The 22803-nt window shown below is 44.4% G+C and overlaps 1 long non-coding RNA gene across 4 annotated transcripts in view; it reads left to right on the forward strand.

Moving 5' to 3' along the window:
• Positions 1–355: 355 nt before the first annotated feature.
• Positions 356–22803, forward strand: part of LOC136004179 (uncharacterized) — a 60735-nt gene continuing 38287 nt past the window's right edge. For 3 of the 4 annotated variants that reach the window (XR_010608251.1, XR_010608253.1, XR_010608250.1), the window contains exons 1-3: positions 14569–14814; positions 16664–16745; positions 17109–18839. This is a non-coding gene — a long non-coding RNA (uncharacterized LOC136004179). Of the gene's footprint in view, positions 686–14568; positions 14815–16663; positions 16746–17108; positions 18840–22803 lie in introns of those variants that run through there. The other variant, XR_010608252.1, reaches the window with a different exon arrangement.

Raw genomic sequence — 22803 nt, forward strand, 5'->3', positions numbered from 1 at the left:
ATGATACATAGAAAAATGTTGCAGCAGGGAGGAATCAACACGACCATTGTGATCAATAAGCACGATTCATTTATTGGGCTTCTACCTTCAGTTAATATAACAGTGAATATGCAAATACTAGGCACTTGATTGGTTCTGGCACAAATAAGGCATTGCGTAAGCTCATTATTTTTGCGGTTAAACTGTGTACTTTTATATCCTCTATTTTTATGTGCTTATCTTGTTTATTAGTTAGTGTCCTTGTCTGTAATTGGCCAGAGCATGGCACTTCCCTCCAGATGTCCCTCAGTTCCTCATTATCTGGTGCTAATAAGTCTGCACCATTCTCTAAACAAATGTTCTATTTCAGCTCATTGATGGGAACGTGACCTTTCTCTGTTAGCCACTTCTCCACAGAAAAAAAATGGAGTACAGCTAGAGAACATACTGAGAATTCTTGTACAAGATAAATTGTTATAGTTGACATAGTTTTAAGAAAAACAGTCTAGAAGAACAGGACACAGGGATAAGGAGTATCTGGGAATGGCAGGTGTCCAGGATGGGCTACAGTTAAACCAACTGATAAGCAGGAGGACAGGAGGATTATTATGTCTCTGGTGCTAGGGCCCTTGGGAATTTTTCCTGGAAGGACCCCTCGACTCATTCGGATCACTGAGGGAGCAGACAAGGACCATCTTCATAAAAGGTATTCTTTTCTTTTGTATAGTCTGTAAGGTGCAGGGGGCATCTTGCATAAAGACTAAATTGGTAATTGGGTTGGTTTGGTAAGCGTATGCAAGGTTTGGAAGCCTTCCGTAAATCGAGATAGGAAATCTCGTAGGTAAAGGCATATACCTGGCTGCTAGCATCTGTTTGGGATACACCCACACGAAGCAGGGGGCTTCTTGTTGTTTGGGTCCTGCCAAAACGCCGTTTGGAGTCTTGCAGAAAAGGTTTTGGATTTTACTGGTATACACCCACGAGAAGCAGGGGGCATCTTGATGTTTGGGTCCTACAAGACACAGGGGGTGTGTTGTGGAAATGGTTTCGGGTCCAGTGTGCTATCAACAGCCCATAAGGGATTTGATTCATGATGCTGTCAGCGTGGGTCCCTGAATAGGTTAGTTGAATCACCCTCCGATACAGTGGGCTGTCCAGTACGGTTCCCACAGTGGAACGCAGACAGGCTGGTCGGACATAAGGGTCTTGTCCTTCTTGGGACACTGACAGGCTGGTCAAATATAAAGGGTTCAAGGAAACCACCCCACTAATGTTACAATATGGTCTGAGGCATAGGGGTTAGGAAGTATTGCTTTTGATTCAACTGGTATTCATCTTATTTTGTGGCTTGTTACAGTAAGGATTTTGGTCTTGTGATTTGGTATTGGTGACAGGATATTATAACTGTGTTATTAACTGCTGTTTGACTGAAATTTAGTCTCTGTCTTTGTCTCAGGTGTGGTAACTGTGTGAAGTGTGTCTGTGGGATCCCTAGTATATGTGAGTGAGAGATTGATAATGGAAAATCAGCAGAGTGAAGAGATCTTGAAAAAGAGAACTTTAGGGTGCATTTTGACACACTGGAAAGAACTTGGAGGGTCTCCTGGGGGCTCGATAAATAGGAAAACATTGGTGAAATATTGTAACCGATGGTGGCCTTTGTATACTTTGGAAGATCAGGAAAAATGGCCTAAAAATGGAACTCTGAACTATAATACATTGTTACAATTGATGTTGTTTTGAGGCTGCAAGGTAAATGGGATGAAGTAATGTATGCAGATATGCTTTTCACTTTAAGAAACATGTGGAGTGACAGACTGAATGCAAAATTAATATAGCTCCGCCAGATCCCTTAATTTTGGCTTTGGAAAAGGACAGGGAAAAACTGAAAGTTAAGATGGAGAGATGTTGTTCAGTCTGTGATATTGGAGAAAGATGTTTAAAGCTAAAAAACAGTAATCAGGAAGATAGGTTGGAAAATTATGTATCACAGGTACCTCCGAGAGGAGCACCCTCTGCATCTGTCCTATCTGATATTGATAAGGAGGAAAAGATTGCTGTCACTGGCAACAAGCAGCACATTCACATTCAGAGTTAAGAAAGGGTTAAAGCAGAAGTGCTGTTGCAGAGGCAGGCATCTGCCGCCGCTGCAGAGCAGGGCAAGCAACTGTGAGAAAAAAAAAAGGGGGGGGAAAACCAAGGGGGAAAGGAAGGGAGCTCCTGGTAAACCCAGGACAGCCTGGTTCAGGGTTCTCAAATTTTCTTTGCGTCAACACTTAATTTATACATATCCAGTCCATGGGGTCCGTCCCCCTTTCTCCTTTGTCTTAGATACTTGGGGGTTACAGCTACCCAGGCTGCCTATAATTTTTCTATTCTGCTTTCACAAGCTGCAGGCTACCAGAAAGCAAAAATCCAGCAATGCTTAGTAGTCATATTGCCACATTGTCTACAGAAGTTATTTTCTGTGAGTAAAGCAATTTCTTGAGCTTATTCACTATTCCTGATAATATTTTTGGCAAGGCCACAGCTTTTCTCCACACCCAAGATTTCTTCCCACCCAGAAGGTTTAAAGGGAGTTACCTTGAGTTCCTCAGATGAATGCAACTCATTGGCCGACCAGGAAAACAGCGCTTGCTCCTGCAAGTAGGTTTGGTACATCAGCAGGAAAGGGGAACACAAGCCTGCAGCTTCTTCATTCTTTTGCAAGAGCCATGGTGGCTGAGGGCTGCCTGGCTCTATGAAATTGCTGCCTTTTGTCCTGCCTTCAAAGAAAATAGGACAGGTGAGATAAGATACGAGCACTGAAGAGCTTGTCCTTTTTCCTTAAAGAAAGCCTGGGCTTCTACGGGTGGCAAAACACTCAAAGAACCACGTTGAAAAGCAAACAGAAGATAAAAAAAGGGAAAGACAAAGCACTAAAAGCTGCTCCTATGTCTCAATTGATTAGGAGAAAACTCCAGGAACAAACTTGCCAACAAAGTTTTCAAGCTTAAAAGCAGGTATTCTTTATTGAGGCGCCAGGAGACACGGGGGATAGCTCCTCCTAACGTGTGTCTCTGTATTGCTACACAAGCTGTCCTTACATAGTCCCTGGGCATACATACATATTCATGAGGCTACATATGGATTACATCATTTTCCAGAAAGTTCCCCACATGCATACAGAATTGTGGTGGTGGTCTCTGAGGGTCACTTACTTCTTCCAACAGTCTTCATCATTTCTGGCAGCCTTTGAAGCACGCGCAGTAGATGCTCATACCAGTTTAATTGGTTCGTTAGCACCAGAGACATAATAATCCTCCTATCCTCCTAATTATCAGTTAGTTTAACTGTAGCCCATCCTGGACACCTGCCATTCCCAGATACTCCTTACCCCTGTGTCCTGTTCTTCTAGACTGTTTTTCTTAAAACTATGTCAACTATAATGATTTATCTTGTACAAGAATTCTCAGTATGTTCTCTAGCGGCACTCTATTTTTTTTTTCTATGTATCATGCACCTCAGTAATTTTCCATTCTTACTATTACAAAGCCATCAAACTTAACATTACTTAAAACTAATTCTAAAGGTTTATATATGCCATTTTGTGATTTTGTGCCCCCCTTGTTTCAAATCCCCCCTTTCTCTGTCATTTTGTAAATTCTTTTGCAACATTTTATATATTACCATTACCATCAAAAGTCTTTTTGAAATAATTTCCCTTTTCTACCTGGTGCTTAAGTTCATTCCTTTTCCAGTCTTCATAATTTATCATAGATCATTTACAACACCAGAGGGAACACTGCATCATACCACAAGTAATCAATATAAAAATAATTAACATCAATATTCCTGCAACCAGTTGCCTCAACCAGGAGAGATTGGGTAATGTCCTGGGTTTACCAGGAGCCGTTTTACTCCTTCTTAGTAACTGGTGCAAGCTCTCTGTTTTGACTTCCAGCCTGGGCAGAGAGCTGATAACACCGATTGTTTTTAATTGTTGTTAAGTAATTTTTATTCTGGCCAAGGACTCTGTGAGTCTCATGCTCTGCTGGGGACGAGGGAGGCTGGGAGGAAGCAGAGACAGGACACCTGACCCAAACTGGCCAGGGGAGTATTCCGTACCAAAGCACGTCATGCCCGGAGAGGTAACTGGGAGTTACCTGGAAGGGCAGGCTCTCTCTCTTCAGGGGGGTCGAACTCGTTCGGCGGTGATATTGTATTCTCTTGTTATTTTCTCTTATCACTATTATCATTGGCGGTAGCAGCAGTGATTTGTGTTATACCTTAGTTACTGGGCTGTTCTTATCTCAACCCGTGGGAGTTACATTCTCCTGATTCTCCTCCCCTTCCCTCCAGGAGTGGGGAGGGCCGGGGGGGGGGGGGGGGGGTGAGTGGACGACCTGTGTGGATTGGTTTAAACCACGACAGTTCATTTTGGCGCCCAACGTGGGGCACGAAGGGTTGGGATAACGACAGATCTGACCGGATTAATAGTCACTCGTTACAATGCTGATTTATTGGCTCTCAAAGCTGTTCCTCTTGATCTCACAGGTTCAGAACTCTGTACATTACATACAGCTGGTATTTGCTGTGGTACTGTTTTTCAAGTGTGGGGCTTGGGCTAAGGTTTTTGTCTCATTGTACTTTATTATAATGACTTGTAATACACTAGAATCATTGATCATGAAACTGATCGGTCTTATGTTCCCAGTGTGGTCACCACCTTTATACTTTGGGAGGTATATAATAAAGGTGCTTAGCAATTTCACATCTTTTTTCTCCTTCTCGGGTGGTCAACCTGTGAAGGGGACATTCTTTTACACTCTTAGCCCCCCTCTCAGACCAGCTACAGCATCATTTGAGAGTTTTGAAGTTCTTGAATGGCCTTTTAATATTGTTGAGACCTGTTTCCTGATTGTGACGGGGATTACCATGTTGGAACCCATCTATATTTCTGGAGTGACAGGAGGATCCCAAGAGTTGACTGCACTGGAGGCTGAAATCAGCCTAACTGGGAGGAAATGGCAGCAGAGTGCAGGTCACAGTTTGCTTTTACTTGGAGGGGAGTCCAGTTCACTTGGAATCGACTGCCCCAGGGGTGGAAACACAGCCCTACCATCTGTCATGGACTGATCCAGACCGCACTGGAACAGGGGCAAGCTCCAGAACACCTGCAATACATTGATGACATTATCGTGTGGGGCGATACAGCGGAAGAAGTCTTTGAGAAAGGGAGGAAAATAATCCAAATCCTGCTGAAAGCCGGTTTTGCCATAAAACAGAGTAAGGTCAAGGGACCTGCACAAGAGATTCAATTTTTGGGAATAAAGTGGCAAGACGGACGTCGCCAGATCCCCACAGATGTGATCAACAAGATAACAGCAATGTCTCCACCAACTAATAAGAAAGAAACACAAGCTTTCTTGGGTGCTGTGGGGTTCTGGAGAATGCACATCCCAAATTACAGTTCGATTGTAAGCCCTCTCTATCATGTGACCCGGAAGAAGAATGATTTTAAATGGGGTCCTGAGCAACAACAAGCCTTTGAGCAAATTAAACGCGAGATAGTGCATGCAGTAGCCCTCGGACCAGTATGGACCGGGCCAGATGTTAAAAATGTACTGTACACCGCAGCTGGGGAAAATGGTCCTACCTGGAGCCTCTGGCAGAAAGCTCCAGGGGAGACTCGAGGTCGACCCCTCGGTTTTTGGAGTCGGGGGTACAAAGGATCTGAGGCCAGCTATGCCCCAACAGAGAAAGAGATACTGGCAGCCTATGAAGGGGTTCGAGCTGCTTCGGACGTAGATGGCACTGAAGCACAGCTCCTCCTGGCATCCCGGTTGCCTGTACTGGGCTCGTTGTTCAAAGGCAGGGTCTCCTCTACACATCTTGCAACTGATGCTACATGGAGTAAATGGGCTGCACTACTTACACAACGAGCTCGAATAGGAAATCCCAGTCGTCCAGGCATTCTAGAAGTCATCATGGACTGGCCAGAGGGCAAAGATTTTAGAATGTCACCAGAGGAGGAGGTGATGCGTGCTGAAGAGGCTCCACCATATAACGAACTGTCAGAAAGTGAAAAACAGCATGCCTTGTTTACTGATGGGTCCTGCCGTACTGTGGGAAAACATCGGAGATGGAAGGCAGCCGTATGGAGTCCTCGGCGACAAGTTGCAGAAACTGCTGAAGGAGAGGACGAATCGAGTCAGTTTGCCGAGGTGAAAGCCATCCAGCTGGCCCTGGACATTGCTGAACGAGAGAAGTGGCCAGTACTTTATCTCTACACTGACTCATGGATGGTGGCAAATGCGCTGTGGGGGTGGTTGCAGCAATGGAAGCGAAGCAACTGGCAACACAGAGGTAAACCCATCTGGGCTGCTGCACTGTGGCAAGATATCGCTGCCCGGGTGCAGAACCTGGCGGTGAAGGTACGCCATGTAGATGCACGTGTACCCAATAGTCGGGCCACTGAGGAACACCAGAACAACCAACAAGTGGATAAAGCTGCTAAGATTGAAGTGGCTCAGATGGACTTAGACTGGCAACATAAAGGTGAATTATTTTTGGCCCGGTGGGCCCATGACACTTCAGGCCATCAGGGCAGAGATGCAACATACAGATGGGCCCGTGACCGAGGGATGGACTTAACAATGGACACTATTGCCCAGGTTATTCATGAGTGTGAAACATGTGCTGCAATTAAACAAGCCAAACGGTTAAAGCCTCTCTGGTATGGAGGACGATGGCTGAAGTACAAATATGGGGAGGCCTGGCAGATTGACTATATCACACTCCCACCAACCCGCCAAGACAAGCGCCATGTGCTTACCATGATGGAAGCAGCCACCGGATGACTTGAAACATACGCCGTGCCCCACGCCACTGCCTGGAACACTATCCTGGGCCTTGAGAAACAGATTTTGTGGCGACACGGCACCCCAGAGAGAATTGAGTCAGACAATGGGACTCATTTCCGGAATAACCTTATAGACACTTGGGCCAAAGAGCATGGCATTGAGTGGGTATATCACATCCCATACCATGCACCAGCCTCTTGGAAAATTGAACGGTACAATGGGCTGTTAAAAACCACACTGAGGGCAATGGTTGGGGGAACTTTCAAGCATTGGGATGCACAGTTACGAAAGTCCACCTGGTTGGTTAATACTAGAGGATCGGTCAATAGAGCTGGCCCAGCCCAGTCAGAACTTTTACATATTGTAGAGGGGGACAAAGTTCCTGTGGTGCACATGAAGAATTTGCTGGGGAAGACAGCTTGGGTTATTCCTGCTTCAGGTAAAGGCAAACCCACTCGTGGGATTGCTTTTGCTCAGGGACCCGGATATACTTGGTGGATAATGCGGGAAAATGGGGAAGTCCGATGTATACCTCAAGGGGATTTGATTTTAGGGGAAAAAACAGCCAATGAACTTAATTGTGTGCTGTTGCCTGATGTGTAATACTTTTTGAGTATTTGATGAGTCCATCAATTAGATGTTTTCAGGTCACCAGCGACTGGCCCTGACTTCCCTCCAACCATCATCCCAACAGAGAATGAATTCTGATAGAACCAGACAAGTTCTGCAGTGAAGGAACAATCAGCATCAGCAGGCAACGATCCAACACTGCACACAGCCTTTTCCTGCCCTGAAAAGACTCTTACAAGGGATGGAACCTGACATCATGGACCAAATGGACTCGACAGCATTATAGGGATTGGTCCATGCACTAAGAAATTATTTCTTTGTCTGTGTGTGTGTGTGTATGTATATCTACATATATATATATGTAAGAGAGATGGTATATTGAAAATGTGGGATCTGAGCATGATGTGAATGGCATGGAATAAGGGGTGGATACTGTCCTGGGTTTACCAGGAGCCGTTTTACTCCTTCTTAGTAACTGGTGCAAGCTCTGTGTTTTGACTTCCAGCCTGGGCAGAGAGCTGATAACACCGATTGTTTTTAGTTGTTGTTAAGTAATGTTTATTTTGGCCAAGGACTTTGTGAGTCTCATGCTCTGCTGGGGACGAGGGGAGGCCGGGAGGAAACAGAGACAGGACACCTGATCCAAACTAGCCAAAGAGGTATTCCATACCACAGCACGTCATGCCCAGGGAGGTAACTGGGAGTTACCTGGAAGGGCACACTCTCTCTTTGGCGGGGGTCGAACTCGTTCGGCGGTGGTATTGTATTCTCTTGTTATTTTCTCTTATCACTATTATCATTGGTGGTAGCAGCAGTGATTTGTGTTATACCTTAGTTACTGGGCTGTTCTTATCTCAACCCGTGGGAGTTACATTCTCTTGATTCTCCTACCCATCCTTCCGGGAGCGAGGATGGTTGGAGGGGGGGTGAGTGGACGAGCTGTGTGGATCGGTCTAAACCACGACACAGGCGTGTCCAGTCAGGATCTCCCTTTATTTGAATAAGGATTTAAACCTCACTCTGCCTCACGAGCTACTGTGTTATCGAAACCAGGTTTTCCCGACATTGGGGAAGTCATCTGCGTCTCCAGAGGGCCCTCGTGATAGCTGGGAAGACAGCACTCGGAACAGGTGTCTTACTCATTTTTTGTTTATTAGTAATTAATGACATGCAGGATTAATTATTCCCCCCTCCCCCCCCCCCCCCCCTTCACCAAGATTTGGAGAATTGGCATTTTCCTGCCCAGACATTTAACTCCCAGCTCTTTACCTCATCCGTAGGACCTTAAGCACTTGGAAATGCAAAATGATTCCCATGTGGGATTGTTTTATTTAAGTTCTCAACCCTAATATTTCAAAATGGCAATAAACAGTCCCCACAAGTATCTGAAAATACCAGTTCAAAGTGCTTGGGTTTGAGTGGGAGGGTGTACACTATTCTGCTGGACCCATGTGAGTGCTTGCCTTGAATCCTTTAGTCACAGGGGAGAACAAAGAGCTTTGAGTGTTGCTTCACGTATCCATTCGGTTTGAAATCAAGGATCAGAATGACCTGAGACCCAGGACACTTCCAGCTGTGGCTAAAAACTCCATGTACCCATCCAGCTTGAGAAATGCAGAAGGAAGCAGAGAGGGGGCTGTAGGGGTTATTTCCATCAAGAAGTGAGACCACCCTAAAATTGTTTGGAGAATTGGCAGCTGGCTGGTACTAGATGCACAGTGGTCTCTGCTCCTTCTGGCTTGTGCAGCGTCGTGAGTGGGAAGAGCAGATGGGATGGCAAGAGCCAAGAGGTGTCTGCTCAGATGTTCTCAGGTGCGCTCACAAGCAAGGTACCTGTTCCCAGGGAGTGCACTGGTACCATTTTCTCTCTGAGCTCATTGATGCATGCATATATGAGGATTTTAGGGTTTTTTTTCCTGCATTCAGCATGTGAAGTGGTGTGCTGCTGGGTTTTTTTCCCTTTTCCCCCTCCCATCTGCCAGTTGAGCTGCTCATGGGATGTTCCCTAGCCTGTGTCAGCATGAAAACAAGCAAAGACCTAGCACGTAACCTGCTCAAGCTCATTAGAGCTAATGTGGGTGCAGGAAGCAGATGAGCAGGGTGGAGGAGCCACCACCTCTTCACCCAACAGAGCTTGAGTGGGGGGCAGACAGAAGTGTAGAGCCCAGACCCACAGCACAGCGCTGTGGAGACATGCTCTGCAAGACAGCACCTTGCCTCCAAGAATTCCTTACTGAAGTGGCAGAGACATGTCAAGGAGAGGTGACAGTGACAGATGCAGCAAGCAATCACAGGTCTCTGCTCCCTGGCTTGAGGCCTAATCGCTGCACTCCAGTGCAGTTTCTTCTGGGCATATCCAGGAGGGTATTTTAAGAGATAGTTGATAAGGGCCAGTAGTCTTCTTTGATATGAACTTTTGATCTACTTAACCCCGTGCATGTGCCTAAAGCCCTTATCATATAACTTGTTCTGTTACTTCCAGATTAGATGTTGGTTCGATCAAGCATGATTGCCATATGACCTATGTCCAGCCATAAAAGTCCCTTGTTCCTGTTTGTTTCACAGTTTCAGGAACTTACATTCTTCTTGTCTGCCTATGTGATTGTGCTTAAGCAGGATACAATACAAAAACAAAGATAAAGCAAGCTTTTGCTGAAGCAAGCTATTTATGTTGTTAATCCCAAACCATCCTTTTTCTCTTTTATCCATTAGTTTGCTGAAGCATTATATGTTTGTTTGGGGTTTTTTTTAATTTTTTGAAGTCTCTCGAGCTTGTTTAATATTAGGCTAACTTTTTTGAGTTCGTTGTTGTGTCATTTTCATAAAATCATTATCTTTTGTGCTCCAGATGCCATAGACATTTTCGAATTCATGGGTATAGCTGTTAACTGCATTCCTTCCACAACAGTAGAGATTAATCTTATAAAACAGGGTATTAAACATGGCAAAATCATTAGCCCAGCAAGAGCACGTAACATAAAGAATCCTAACTTCTTCCACCAGGAAACTCCAAGCATACCACCCCACCAACTAGCGTCTATCACTGATTTCCATTTTTGAACTGGCACATGGGCTATTTTGCAAATGCTAGTAGCTATGTTTAATACCGCTTCTCCAGTATCATCTATCTTAAGGCAGCAGTCGGAGGTGTTATATTTTCCACACACCCCTCCCTCCTCAGTGAAGAGATAATCTAAGGCTAACCTATTTTGGTAAACAGCTGTTCTAATCTGAGTCTGCTGATGGGCCAATAGTTCCAAACCATCTGCTGTCTGATTGGTAGTTAACTCGACCACAGCCTGTAGCCTTATAATACAATTAAGCATATAGATTGGAGTGCAATAGCCCCAGCTTCCATCTTGTGCCCAAGTGGCCGGTCCATAAGTTTCAGTGATTCACTGGGGAGGCCACTCATCTTCTCCCCACCTTTAGGATCCACCCATGAAAGAGCGCTTTTCCCATCTCAGGCTCTCATATAAAGGGACACCCAGCCTATCTCCATCCTCTGGGGGTAAAAGAAAGAATCCAGGCTGGATTAACCCCAAAGCACAGCTTCCCTCCCAATTGCCCGGCAGTTGAGGATATGCCCATCTGCCACATATCCAAAACAACCCATCTGGTGCTTTCCAGAGCCCTTCTCTGATATTCCTTATATTTTCCCAAAATTTGGATATAGCCCTTACTCCAGAGAAGGGATTCATATCTTTTCTTAGTACACTTATATAACTGTAGATTTGGATTTAAATTGCAACTCATTCCTTATCTATTAGACTAATTGTATTTTGCCCAATATGACCTTGGGAGTCTTGGTATCCACTTTTGAAAAGCTGAGTTAGTGCTCAAGATCCTCTTACAAGGGGTATCACCCATCGGGCTCCGAAATCTCAGTCCTTCTTGCCTTAGGCATTCCATACCAATAATAATAGAGCTTAGAACCCATCCTCCTGGTTGTCTTACTCCACTGGCAGTAAGTGTGTGATTCCACCTGATCACATCTTAGACTGCACTTCTTAGTGTGCACTTAGACCTGCACCCCTCCAGGGCCGTTAAAGGCCCTCCACAAATCCAGCAATTTGCTACATTCAGTTTCTTAGCTATTTTGGTTGCTAAAATTGCAAACAGATTTTGGCCTACTGAGGGAAATCCTAGCTCTTCACTCATTCTTTTTCTTAAATCTATATACATGTTATTGTGGGTATCCTGTTCTCTTTGTCATCCTTGCTCTATGAAGTGCCTGGTTACATTTCTGACGATTTCTTCTTTGACCATGTCTTGAACACCACCTCCATCTGATATGTCCCTGTGTCCTGCCTTAGTAAAGCATAACCATTGCTCTCCTCTGGGGCAACTCAACCCCAGTCTAATTCCTCCTTTTCCCAAATTTTCTCCAACCCGATATTCCTGGCCTCCATATTGACATAACTCTAGGCTCTTTTGATCATATGTCCTGGGTCCAGCAGTAGCAGTCATTTTTTCTCCTTCTTGGTAGCTGGTGCAGCGCTGTGTTTTTGACTTTCGGCCTGGGAAAGGTGCTGATAGCACCAATGTTTTTAGTTACTGCTCAAAGGTTTGGTCTGGCCAAGGACTTTCTGAGCCTCATGCTCTGCCAAGGAGGAGGGAAAGCTGGGAGGAAGCAGAGACAGGACACCTGACCCAAACTGAACAAAGAAGTATTCCATACCACATCACGTCATGCGCAGGATGTAACTGAGAGTTACCCAGAAGGGCTACTGCATTGCAGGGTTGGACTAGGTATCGGTCGGTGCTCGGTCGGGCTGGGGGGGGAGTTATCGGTCAGCAGGTGGTGAGGTGTTGTATTCTCTTCCCTTGTTATTTCCTTTATCATTATTATTATTGGTGGTAGCAGTAGTGATTTGTGTTATACCTTAGTTACTAAACTATTCTTATCTCAACCTGTTGGAGTTGCATTCTTTTGATTCTCCTCCCCATCCCTCTGGGAGCAGGGGGAGGACAAAAAGAGGGGGAGTGAGAGAGCGACTGAGTGATTTATGGCTGACTGTGTTTAGACCATGACATCATAAAAGACTTTGATTATGTGAGTGTGCGCTGTGAAGGTATAGATTTGTTGGAAACCATACCGGATTGTCTGGTAGCACTTTCGGAAAGTACTAGGGGTCACAGGGATGACCAATACTGCAGCTAGTATCACTGAGACAATCTGAGGTCCAGTATAGCATATACTCCCACCTCTCATGCCTATTGGGTTGCCACCAACAGCAGAGAAATGCATCTTCTTGGTGGTGAGTAAAGAGGCTAATCTGGTCTTGCCCTCTCTTGTCTTGCTAATATAACTCCGCTGCAGGGATTAGGGGAGTGTCCCATTCAATTTGGAAAAATCCCAACTTGCCTATCAATTTGTTACAATCAGAACTCTTTTTACACCAGTTATAAAAGTGGTTCAGTGAATCCTTTGTGGGTATTTGTAGAGCCCTTTTATAAGTCCCAAGGGGATAAAAGGGAAAGCTGGGCTGAGGTTAACCTGGAGCTCAGTGAGACAAGAAACTTGGCAGCCATAGCCAGGTCCCTAAGTCAGTTCCCAGCCATGGCCTCCCAGCCACCTTCCCGATCCATGCCCAGCAGGGAGGTGGTTTTCTCTGGATGCAGGTCTGGTAGGAGAGCCTGGTATGCTCTGGTTTTATGCTTCAGGTATGTTCTTGATTCCTGCTTTGCTTCCTACCCCCTGCCATAGCAGCTCCTGACTCACTCATGGTGCAGCTGCCATAGCCCAATGGATTTTCTTTAGGGTTGTTTTCTGCCAGCACAGTTCCTGATGGGTTTCAGTCTGCTGGACCTGCCAAGATCCTGTGCTTAGGGAATGCTGGAGCTGTTCCAGTTTCTCCAGAGCTTCATCTGCTTCCTCATGACATCCTCCTGCCTTCCCACACCTGGCAGCCCCTCTGGGCTGTCTGTCCTGGATGGTGGTGGGACTCTGGGAGGGAGTTCCTTTGCCCCTCCCAGCACCTACTGCCTTGTTGCCACCTCCAGTTTCCACAAGTCTCATCAGTGGCCTTGCAGCCCCCTTCCAGAGTGATTTCTGAGCCAGGCTGAGACTGGAAAAGACCCAGGGCAGAAGTGGGGAGCAGACAGTTGCTCCATTAGCATGCAGACAGGGTGCCATGTCACCTGTGTTATGTAAGAAACACCACTGTGTTGCTTTTACAGCCTAGTAAGTATAGCTAGCGTGATAACTAAAGATAAAGAAGTTGGCAAATAGGCAGGAGGTTTCACCTGAAATTCAGTGTAGCCAGAGTGATAAAAGGGCTAGAACAAGGCTTGATACTTGAAATCAAGCTCCCCAATGGGGGGGGACGCGGACGGGGACATGAGTTAGGCGACTATACCATAAAAGGGAAGGTGTAAGTAAGGGGAAGGGGCGTAGAGTAGTGGGAGATGCAACCAGGGGCATACTTCACGCGGGTAACTTAGGCGTTTTGGATAGGCTGTAAACCTTGGAGTACCTAGCCACTATGGAAACAAGGGAGGGACTTCATGGTCAGGCATAGGGGAAAGAAAGGTGAAGCCTTGCAACCAGGGTGTGCCTAGTTACTGGGACACCTGTTTTTGCAAAAACGTTAAATAAGTAGCTTCATCTCTGTTGTGTATAACCAGTGAACTAGAGAAATATAGGATGAAATATAATCTATTATAAGTAAGTAAATTAGTTCTGCTTAGCAATCATCCTTGTATAAGACAAATGACCGTAGTTGACATAGTTCTAGGACCTTGTAATCTTGTACAAAATTTATGGTAAGCGAAACAGAATGTGTAGATAATGATTATCTGAAACTAGCAGATGTTCAGGATGAATTGTAGCTGAGTTAACTCATAAGTAAAAGGACAGGGAGAAATCATTCAATTATGTCAGTGGTGTTACTAAACTAATTAAGCTGGTGTAAGCATTTATCTACTGTGCATGCTTCAAAGGCTGCCAAGACGAAAGTTCAAGGAATGGCCAAGTGATGAAGATTGTTGGAAGAAGTAAACGACCCCCAAAGATGAATACCACATTTTTGTGTGCATGCAGGAGAAACTTTCTAGAAGACTGATGCAATACATAAGTGACCTCATGAATATGCATGTACGTAATGAATATGTATGCTTAGTGACTATGTAAGGACGGATTGCTTAGCACTTCAGCAGAGACATGCTAGGAGGAGCTATCTCCCATGTCTCCCGGTGCCACAATAAGGAATACCTGCTTGTCAACTTCAACTTTGTTGGCAAGTTTGTTCCTGGTGATTTCTCCGAATCAATCTGGCACCCCAGATGGGACCCTCTCTGCTTGGCTGCAGGACCCACTGAGGACAGGGCTCCCTAGGGCCCTTGGGAATTTTCCTGGAAGGACCCCTTGACTCATTCGGATCGCTGCAGGAGCAGACAAAGACCATCTTTACGAAAGGTATTCTTTTATATAGTCTGTAAGGTGCAGGGGGCATCTTACATAAAGACTAAATTGGGTTGGTCTGGTAAGCGTACGCAAGGTTTGGAAGCCTTCTGTAAATTGAGATAGGAAATCTTGTGGGTAAAGGTGTATACTTGGCTGCTAACATCCTTTTGGTATACACCTGCAAGACGCAGGGGGCGTCTTGTGGAAACGTTTTTTGATTTTACTGGTATTTGACTTATTTTGTGGCTCGTTATGGTAACAATTTTAGTATTAGCGACAGGATGTTGTGTTATTAATTGTTGTTTGTTTGATTGAATTTAGTCTCTGTCTCAGGTACTGTAACTGTGTGGAGTGTGTCTGTGGGATCCCTAGTGTGTGTGAATGCAAAATTAATAATAGGAAATCAACAGAGTGGAGAAATCTTGAAAAAGAGTCCTTTAGGGTGTATTTTGGCACATTGGAGAGAATTGGGAGGATCTCCTAGGGGCTCGGTAAACAAGAAAACGTCGATAAAATACTGTAATCAATGGTGGCCTTTATATACTTTGGAAAATCAGGAAAAATTGCCTAAAAATGGAACTCTGAACTATAATACATTGTTACAATTGATGTTATTCTTAAGGCAACAAGGAAAATGGGATGAAGTGATGTATGTAGATATGTTTTTCACTTTAAGAAACCACCCGGAGTGGCAGACAGAATGTGAAATTCATATAGCTCTGCCAGATCCTTTAATTTTTGCTTTGGAAAAGGACAGGGAAAAACAGAAAGCTAAGCTGGAGAGATGTTGTTCAGCCTGTGATATTGGGGGAAAGATGTTTAAAGTTAAAAAACAATAATCAGGAAGATAGGTTGGAGAATATAACAGGAACCTCCGAGAGGAGCACCCTCTGCATCTGTCCTATTTGATATTGATAAGGAGGAAGAGGGAGGTTGCTGTCAATGGCAACAAGTAGCAGATTCACGATCAGAGTTAAGAAAGGGTTAAAACAGAAGTGTTGTTGCACAGGCAGGCATCTGTAGCCCCTGCAGAGCAGGGCGAGCAACTGCGAAAAGAAAAAAAAACCGGAAGGGGTTCGAGCAGCTCCTGTGTTTAAACGTAAGATGAGTACTAGGGCAAATGGACAAGTAAGAACAGACGAATTGACAGCCTATAGTCTCGAGGAGATTAAGAATTTATTGGATAAATACCAACAGAAATAAAGGAAGAAGCATGGAGAGTTTATAGGAATCGGAAACAGAGAAGAAAAAGCTGAGTCATGCTATAGCCATGGCTACGGTGGTTGCTTTGGGACAAGTGGAAACTGGTGGAGGGACTAATGTGAGAGGATGAGGCAAAGGTAGAGGAGGAATGTCAGGCAGAGGTGAAAGAGTGAATTCTTCTCCTATGGGACCGGATCAGTGTGCATACTGTAAGGAATTTGGATGTTGGAAGTAAGACTGCCCTAAAAGGAATACCCACAAGGTGACTCCAGTGACTGAATTAGAACTAGACTGATGGGGACCTGGGGAATCTACCCTAGCAGATCCACTGGTTAAATTAAAGCTAGGGACTAGAGGAAATAAAGTGGAATTTTTAGTGGATACAGGAGCAACATATTTAGTGTTAAATCAGAAGGAAAAGAATTTGTTACAGTTGTGGGAGCTACTGGCCACCATGAAAAAAAAAAAAAAAGCATTCTTTCTGAAACCTTTAGAGTACTAATTGGGAAAACAAATAGAAATGCAGAAATTTTTATGCATGCCAAATTCTCCAAAATCATTATTAGAGTGAGAAGCAACATTTAAAGAAGGCAAAATGGAATTATGAGTTAAAAACTCTCAATTAATTGCAGTTTTGAGTTTATCTTTAATTCAACAGAAAAGCAAACAGGAGGACCTCCCTGAAATAGAAGAAATCCTTAATCACGTATATCTGGGAGTATGGGCATCTGAAGTTCCAGGTAAGGCGAAAAATGCTTTGCTTGTTAAAGTAGAAAAAAAAAGGTGGGCCTGTCCTATTAGAATAAAACAATATCCCTTAAAATTGGAGGATCAAAAGGGAATCAAAGAAATCATTGATAAATTTTTAAAATATGGATTATTAATTGAATGTGAATTGGAATATAATACTCCTATCTTGCCAGTAAAGAAATCTAATGGGAATAGTTACAGATTAGTTCAAGATCTCAGAGCAATCAACAAAATTGTGGAGGATGTTCATCCAGTAGTAGCTAATCTGTATACCTTATTGACTAAGTTGAATAATAATCAGAAGTGGTTTACTGTTCTGGACTTAAAGGATGCATTTTTCTGTCTGCCCCTAGCCACAGAAAATCAAAATTTATTGGCTTTCGAATGGGAAAACCCTGAAACAGGAAGGAGGACACAGCTCACTTGGAAGGTGTTACCTCAGGGATTTAAAAACAGTCTGACCATTTTTGGAAATCAATTGGCACATGAATTAAAATCCTGGGAAGCACCCACCCAGACAGGCACTTTACTACAATATGTTTATGACCTGTTAATTGCTACCAAAACTGAAAAAGAATGTGCTCAATGGACTGTAGAATTGTTAAACTTTCTAGGGCTAAATGGACACCAGGCATCTAAATCGACGGCTCAACTAATTCAAACTCAAGTATCTTATTTAGGATACGAAATAACAGGAGGACATGAACTTGGAACAGCTCAGAAGGAAGCAATCTGTCAAACACCACGACCATCCATAGTTAAAGATCTCCAGACATTTCTGGGAATGACAAGGTGGTGTTGACTCTGGATCCATGATTAATGGGGCTCTGGTAAGACCCTTATATGAACTGCTAAAAGAAAATCCAGCCTTTCTAAAAATGGACAGATCAAGCTGAAGAGGTGTTTAAAAGTTTAAAGACAGAACTCATGAGAGCTCCAGCTCTGGGGCTCCTGGACATAACAAAACACTTTTGGTTATATTCCTATGAGAAACAGCAAATTGCCTTGGGGGTTTTGGCTCAAAGACTGGGACCTTATAAAAGAGCAGTGGCCTATTTTTCAAAACAGCTGGATGAACCGAGAAAAGGCTGTCCTGGATGCTTGAGAGCAGTGGCAGCAGTTATCTTAAACATCCAAGAGGCCCCAAAATTTACACTGGGGCAAAAGATCACCGTGTTAGTGTCACACGCAGTATCAGCAGTCCTAGAACAAAATTGTACACATTGGCTGTCACCACTGCATTTCTTGAAATATCAGGCTATCCTAGTAGAACTGGATGATGTGGAAATTGTGGTGTCCTGGGTTCAGCAGTAGCAGTTATTTTTCTCCTTCTTAGTAGCTAGTGCAGTGCTGTTTAAACCACGACATGTGGTCACTAATGTTGTAAATCCAGCATCTTGCCTTCAGGAAACCCCTACTGAACCATTGGTTCATGACTGCTTGGCCACTATAGAGACAGTATACTCGAGCCGACCAGATCTGAAGGAGGAGCCTCTGGAGGGTGCAGATTCCTGGTTCACCAATGGCAGCAGCTTTGTTAAAGATGGTAAACGAAGAGCAGGATATGCCATAACTACAACTTCAAAGGTAATAGAAGCTAAACCATTACCCTCTAACACCTCAGCACAAAAGGCAGAAATAACAGCCCTGACTAGAGCCTTGGAGTTGGCAAAGGACAAGCAGATAAATATATGGACTGATTCTAAATACGCCTTTGGTGTAGTTCATGCACATGGAGCAATTTGGAAAGAAAGAGGACTTTTAAATACCCAGGGAAGACAAATTATACATGCATCAGAAATTCTGCGATTGTTAGAAGCTGTACAATTACCTAATGAAGTGGCTATCATACATTGTAAAGGACATCAAAAAGTTAACTCTGATCAAGAGATTGGAAATAATTTGGCTGATTGTGAGGCTAAACGGGCAGCAGAAACAGAAAGAGTTGAGGTTATGTCCTTAATTCCTGACGGTAAACTGGTAATTGAGCAAAATAAACCTGGGTACTCCAAAGAAGATATTAAACTAATTGAAGACTTGGAAGGACAAGAAAATGAAAAGGATTGGATAAAAATACCTGATGGGTGAGTAGTGATCCCCTATAATCAATTATAGAAATTGATACAAGAAGAACATAACAAAATTCATTGGGGAAGTAATGTCTTGTATAAACATTTAAACAGATCATGGGAAGAAATTTATATACCATAGTGCAAATAGTGACAAAACAATGTCAACTATGTCTGAAATATAATCCTAAGACTGAAAACAGGAATCAGGTTGGGACAATTGGAAAAGGGAGTTATCTGGGACAACAGTGGCAAATAGATTTTTCTGAATTACCTAGAAAAGGAGGTTATCAATATTTGCTGGTGTTGACAGATAATTTTTCAAGTTGGCCAGAAGCTTTCCCTTGCAGGGCAAATAATGTAAAACAAGTGATTAAGGTGCTATTAAATGAAATAATACCTCATTTTGGGGTACCAGCAACTATCTCCTCTGACCACAGTACACATTTCAGTGCAAAATCAGCAAGAAACTGGAGATAGATTGGCAATTCCATGTTCCATATAGGCCTCAGGCCAATGTGCAAGTGGAAAAAATTAATCACTTAATTAAACAACTTGGAAAGATTTGTCAAGAGACTAAGTTATATTGGTACCATGCATTACCATTGGCCTTATTAAGAATCAGAACAAAACCTTGGTCAAAGGAAGGAATTAGCCCATTTGAGATTCTATATGGAAGGCCATACCATTCAAGTAGGAGAAGGATACCTTCAACAGTTCTTAGTAAACTTAAGAAAACAGAAGAAATAAATGGCAGTGTTAGGGACCAGGGCCAGAGGTTTATATTATCCTATTCATCCTTTTAAGACAGGAAATTGAGTTTATATATTAAGAACTTTACAGGTAATCCTCTTAAGGAAATTGGAGTAGACCATATCAGGTGCTGCTGATCACCTTCATAGAATCATAGAATCATAGAATAGTTAGGGTTGGAAAGGACCTTGGAAAGTTCTTTGGTAAGTCGTGGGAGACGGGAGAGGTGCCTGAGGATTGGCGGATGGCAAATGTCACCCCAGTCTATAAGAAGGGCAAAAAGGAGGACCCGGGTAATTATAGACCGGTCAGCCTTACCTCCATCCCTGGAAAGGTGATGGAACAACTTATTCTTGACTCCATCTCTAGGCATATCAAGGATGAGGGGGTCATTAAGAACAACCAACATGGTTTTATGAGGGGGAAGTCATGTATGACCAACCTTATAGCCTTCTATGAGGAAGTGACTAGGTGGAGGGATGATGGTAGAGCGGTAGATGTAGTTTTTCTTGATTTCAGTAAGGCATTTGATACTGTCTCCCACAGCATCCTCATAGATAAGCTAAGGAAGTGTGGGCTTAATGATCAAGTAGTGAGGTGGATCAGGAACTGGTTGAAAGGAAGAAGGCAGAGAGTTGTGGTCAATGGCGCAGAATCTAGCTGGAGGTCTGTGACTAGTAGAGTCCCTCAGGGGTCAGTGCTGGGACCGGTGCTGTTTAATATTTTCATCAACGACCTGGATGAGGGAACTGAGTGTACCCTCAGCAAGTTCGCTGATGACACAAAACTGGGAGGAGTGGCTGACACACCAGAAGACTGTGCTGCCATTCAGCGAGACCTGGACAGGCTGGAGAGTTGGGCGGGGAGAAACTTGATGAAATTTAACAAGGGCAAGTGTAGAGTCTTGCATCTGGGGAAGAACAACCCCATGTACCAGTACAGGTTGGGGGTTGACCTGCTGGAAAGTAGCGAAGGGGAAAGGGACCTGGGGGTCCTGGTGGATAGGAGGATGACCATGAGCCAGCAATGTGCTCTTGTGGCCAAGAAGGCAAATGGCATCTTAGGGTGCATTAGAAAGGGTGTGATTAGTAGGTCAAGAGAGGTTCTTCTCCCCCTGTACTCAGCCTTGGTGAGGCCGCATCTGGAATATTGCGTCCAGTTCTGGGCCCCTCTGTTCAAGGACAGGGAATTGCTTGAAAGAGTCCAGCACAGAGCCACAAAGATGATTAAGGGAGTGGAACACCTCCCTTATGAGGAGATGCTAAGGGAGCTGGGTCTCTTCAGCTTGGAGAAGAGGAGACTGAGGGGTGAACTCATCAGTCTTTCCAAATATGTAAAGGGTGAGTGTCAGGATGATGGAGCTAGGCTTTTTTCAGTGATATCCAGTGATAGGACAAGGGGCAATGGGTGTAAACTGGAGCATAGGAAGTTCCACGTTAACATCAGGAAGAACTTCTTTACTGTCACTCTTGACAGAGCACTGGAACAGGTTGCCCAGGGAGGTTGTGGAGTCTCCTACATTGGAGATATTCAAGGCCCGCCTGGAAAAGTTCCTGTGTGATGTACTTTAGGTTACTCTGCTCTTGCAGGGGGGTTGGACTAGATGATCTTTTGAGGTCCCTTCCAACCCTTGGGATTCTGTGATTCTGTGACCTCAAGATCATCTAGTTCCAACCCCCCTGCCATGGGCAGGTGTGGAGAGTTGCTATGTTGCTGAATGGTTAAAAGATAAAGGTCATGGTGACATACTGCAGCTGGTGCAGATCTCAGATGGAAAAGTACAAGGGAGCAAGATGAGCGCGCCCTGGAGATAGACTGCGGCAGAAGCAGAACGATAATTAAGTTTGTGACCTTCAAATTGCTTAATGTTTATCTCACTGACCAGACTCCTTGTCCCTGGTCCTATTTTGTATCCTGTTCTGCTGAACTCCGTTACTGTATTATAAACCAATGATCTTGTAACATGTAGAAGCTATAAGCCAATGATCTTGTAACATGTAAAAGCTATAAGCCAATGATCTCTGTAAGCAAGGTATATAAGTATCCATCTGCTTAACAATAAATGAGACTTGTCGGTCATCATTGGATGAGCTCGTCTCCCGGCAATTCCCACAAATGGTGACCCCGACGTGATCCCTCAAACGCCACGGTGGGACGGCGTAAGTTGTGCTCGGGTCCTGATCGCAGCCACAGGACGGTCAAAGCACCAAGATCTCGAGATTTTAAGCGCCGGACCCTGGGTGACCATATAGACGAGCCCAGCCGATATGCGCCGCCAAAACCTAAAGGGGCTGCAACAAGCACGCTAAAGGTATGGAAAGGCAAGCGGCGTATGATTTATTTACTGCCTTCTTACAAAAGCGGCAGGTTAAAGGGATCGATTTGCACAAAGAACTGCAGGGACTGTTAGCTTATGGACAGACTAAGGGATGTTTTGTTAACCCTCACACTGTCCATGAGTTAGCAGAATGGCGAAATTTGGGGATAAGATTTGGCAAGCTATATATAATACCCTATTAAAACAAAAGGCTGGGAAGACAGCAGGGATCGGGAAAGCTCCGAAGAATGCAGCCTTCGGAAGGCAAAGAACGCTTCGCTGCTGGCAGCGTCGGTTCCGAGAGCCTGAGCAAGATTTTACTTGGCTCGCAGCCACGGAGGGCAGTGACACTGTGAATCATTTGTTGGTCATTTGGAGAACTATTTTAGAGATGTTAAAGTCAAAAAGTGAGATCATGGAACCCAGTGTCCCGTCCCCCCCACCCCTGGCCACCCTTGAGCCTCTGCCAGTTGCCGCCGCAGCTGCAAAGTCTGAAGACAGAGATGAAGACACTCTTTTTGACCCGGACCCTATTGACCCCAAGAAGGAACCTGTGCGTGCTCATCAGGCTGCTGTTGCTGCTCCTGAAGTTCTGATGCCTGTTAATTCTGATGCTGACCTGGATGATCCTTTTGACATGGAGCCGGAAAAGAAGCCTAATTTATATCCCCCAGATCCTCATGATAAATGGACAGCTGTAAAGGGAGAAGCGAGATGGGTGTGGGATGCAGATGTATTGTGTGCTTTCCCTGTGATGTATGTGCTGGATCAAGACCCGTGGTGGGAAGGTCTCTCGTATGCCCTTATCAGGGGTATTGGGAGGACTGTGGCGGACTGTGGCGGACCGTGGACTTGGGGTCCCATATACAACTCATTTGATACAGTCTGTCTGTGATACTCATGTACTAG

The sequence above is a fragment of the Lathamus discolor genome, chromosome W (genome assembly GCF_037157495.1).
Source record: "Lathamus discolor isolate bLatDis1 chromosome W, bLatDis1.hap1, whole genome shotgun sequence".
NCBI lineage: Eukaryota > Metazoa > Chordata > Aves > Psittaciformes > Psittacidae > Lathamus > Lathamus discolor.